This window comes from Gavialis gangeticus, unplaced genomic scaffold (genome assembly GCF_001723915.1).
Source record: "Gavialis gangeticus isolate Ggan-Ray unplaced genomic scaffold, GavGan_comp1, whole genome shotgun sequence".
NCBI classification, from domain to species: Eukaryota; Metazoa; Chordata; order Crocodylia; family Gavialidae; genus Gavialis; species Gavialis gangeticus.
The window spans coordinates 34143560-34146941 of record NW_017728997.1 but is presented as its reverse complement, the minus strand read 5'-3'; the positions used below and the strand labels follow the sequence as shown (position 1 = coordinate 34146941).

The window sequence follows — 3382 nt, the reverse complement described above, 5'->3', positions numbered from 1 at the left end:
AACTACCCCCCCCCCCCTTTTTTTTTTCCTTTGGTATTCCAGTTCACAGATGGGTAAAAGCAGTTGGTTCTAATGCCCAAAGCAAAAATTGGACCCAGGTAGCATTAGGTCAGATTAAGTCAGAAGCCATTATGTAGCACTGGCACAAGGACTTTTTTAGATTAGCTCACAGGCAGAGATCTTGGTCATCCAAAAAAATTCAGTACAAAAAGGCTAATATCCTTTTTCATGATAGCTGGTGAATGTTCATATAAAAGAGCAAAGGCAAAGTGAAAAGCTGTATCTGGATTACCTTTACACAAGAAAGACTGATCAAGCCTGCCAGTGTCTTTTCAGCTCAGTGAATCAAGCTGTATCAGACTGACACAAGCAGATCTCTCATGCCTATAAATAATGGCTCCACTGGATTTTGTGAAATTCCAGATGCATAAATCTGCTTTAATTTCTACGATACTTTAGACCAGAAGACATGCCTAGATTTAGGAAATATCTGAAATATTTGCAAGCAGGTGCTGTTGTATGGCACCAACATGAAATGCGAACACGAACTATAAAACAGTACTGGCATAACTGCAAACCTTTTGGTCTAACATGGTAGTCATATAAAAGGATACTTTTTAGAATTTGTGGTAAACACTAAACCAGTAACTACTGCATTTTTTTTACTGTGAAAAAGGTTGTGATTTTAAAGTTCAGATAGCAATATATAAACAAAGAATGCAATGATCAGTTATGTGAATTTAAGAAAAAAAAAAAACTAGGAAGAAAATAGGAACCTACAATTAATTTTCCCTTCTTTTCCTCTATGGCTAGAACAGCTGTAAATGAGGAGCTACAAATTTTGTTGTACAAGGAAAATATTTCTTCTGATGAAATACAGACAAACTACCTCCAAGAACAGGAAACTGAGAGGTACTGCTTCAGTCTAATAGCATATTTGTTCTTGGGATCTTAAAGCACTTCATAAATATTAACAAGACTGCAAATTCCCCCATGGGAAGTAGCATCAGTTCCTCATCTTATAGAGGAGGCAGCCCATAGTCATCATGCTGGAAATCAGGGGCAGCGTGGGAAATAAACCTAACTCCTAACTTACAAGTGTTGTATGCTAGCCACTAAAACTATACTTCCTCAAGATAACAATGCTGAAACAGTCAAAAGACAGTGGGAGGGAAACAATCGCTATCTTACTGTTGCTTTGGAATGGATTTTTTTTTTATTTCTAATTATTCCCACATACTAATTAAGCGAGAGAGATTCATAGGGTAGAGGAAGCTTACTATACCAAGTATTTCTGAAAATAAGTTTGACTGAACAAAAACAAGTCCACTTCAAAAACTTCAGAAAAGGACGTTGGCGGCCTTTAAATAGGATTTAACATGTAGCAGGTATTGGAAATTAAAAGAAACACTGCTTTTGAAAGCAATCCAGCATCTTTAAAACTCAGTAGGCAAATCCCTATTGCAAGTAAATTCCTATAAACTTCCAAAGAAGTAGCCTTTCCTCTGAATTCAGATTTCCTCCTCATAAAAAAAAAAAAACAAACACACACTAAAATTTACGCTAAATGTTGAAGTCTTTCATTTTGTAAGAGCAGAATTTGCAACTCAATTTCTGCAAGCTTCTAAAAAAATGATTATTTATTTTTAATAAAATATGCTGTTTAATTATTTTGGGTGACTTGAATTTTCTCTCTTGAACAGATACCTTCTCTATATATAAAGGTATGTACTCCTATGAAGATTAAAAAAATGAGGAACAATCTATATAGATTCAAATTTGCCATTAATTGTGCAGCTGGTAGTTACCTTAGCTAGCTTTGCATAGTAGGTGTGTTACTTCATAAGAAACACATGGTGACACTTCGTTACAGCATTCTTCAAAAAAACCCATTCTATAGCATGTCCTGAATGTTTTTAAACCGTCCCCTCCACCTGATAATGCTGACTGTATTTTGTCTTGCATGCAATTAAATACTAGTACCCATCAGACAGCAAACTTACAAAAATGTTTCTTCAAATGAAAAGCAGGTATGTTTTCTTAGATGATTCACACAACTTTGGTAACATCTGATTGCATCGGTGACAAAATCCAATTAAAGAATTTGTCGTCTTTGTCTAAAATTAATTATGTTCAAGAGCACTACCATCTACAGATACTTTTGATCTACCACTATAGGAATGGGTTCACTATCTCTTTAAAGGTCACCATCCTGGTTTTATTGTAAAAGCAGTTGGAATTTACCTGCTCATAAAGGGATGAGTTTTTAAGTTCAGTTCATAAACTGTTTTCTTTATTCAGTATAGCCATAAGAAAACTCATTAGCCAGCTAGCCACTGGTTAATTTCCAGGTGCTTGTTCCCTTCCTTTAGTAATCTTCACAACTGTAAAGATGAAGATTGATATCATGCTGCACCTAAAAGGGGCAGAAGGTGATTCTTCAACATTTCTTCAATGGAGTTGCATATGGTTAGGGCAGGGGTTCGGCAAAATGCAGCCTGCGGGCCAGATGCAGCCCACCAGGCCATTGTATCTGGCCTGCAGGGCCCCTAGAAAATTTAGAAAATGTAATATTTATCTGCTCTTGGCTGCCTGTAGTGTGGCCCTCGATGGCTTGCTAAAACTCAGTAAGCAGCCCTCAGCCCACAATAAGTTGCCTGCCCCTGGGTTAGGGTGACCACATGTTCTGGTTTGGCTTCTGAGGCTGCTCCCAGCCAGCTGGTGAAAGTTAGAACAAGCATCCCAGGTGTGGAGCTCAGAAACAGCAGCAGCAGCAAAATATGAAGCCCTAGCAGACAGCAAAACTGCCCTAAAATAGGTGAGCTTGATTAGTGGAATGACCATTAACACCAATTATTACTTTATGGTGTTTGTTAAAGAGCAATGGGTCATTAACATGCCATTGATTCCCTGCAGCCTGAGGGGTGGAGGGGGAAAAAAAGTGTGTTCCAGATTTCACACTGTCCCATATGATCACCCTACTTATGGTCACTGGGGTCTACTGCTTTATTCAGCATAAAACTGCTGATCACTAGGGTAAATGTATTGAGACTCCATGATCAAGCTCTAATAATCGTTCCAAACACAAACAAACAGGGATTCAGAGCTTCCTGGTACCCAGCAAGACCAATTTGTCAGAAGACTCTTTTCCCTCCCCTTCTGACTCTAACTTTAGGCCCAAACTCACTTTGGAGGTAGTATTAGTGACTTCTCTTACCTAGCACTAAGATGTGGGGAGATGTGGACATGCTAGACAGGAGGAATAGGCTGCAGTCAGACCTAGACAGGTTACAGGGGTGGGCAGATGAGAACAGGATGAGATTCAACACCGACAAGTGCAAGGTGATGCACCTGGGGAGGAAGAATCAGCAGCATACCTACA

At 38.7% G+C, this 3382-nt stretch overlaps 1 long non-coding RNA gene across 1 annotated transcript in view; it reads right to left on the bottom strand.

Annotated features, from left to right (window-relative positions):
• Positions 1-1751: 1751 nt before the first annotated feature.
• The window catches only part of LOC109289130, an 8677-nt gene continuing 7046 nt past the window's right edge, over positions 1752-3382 (bottom strand). The window contains exon 3 of the long non-coding RNA XR_002095304.1: positions 1752-2416. This is a non-coding gene — a long non-coding RNA (uncharacterized LOC109289130). The remainder of the gene's footprint in view (positions 2417-3382) is intronic.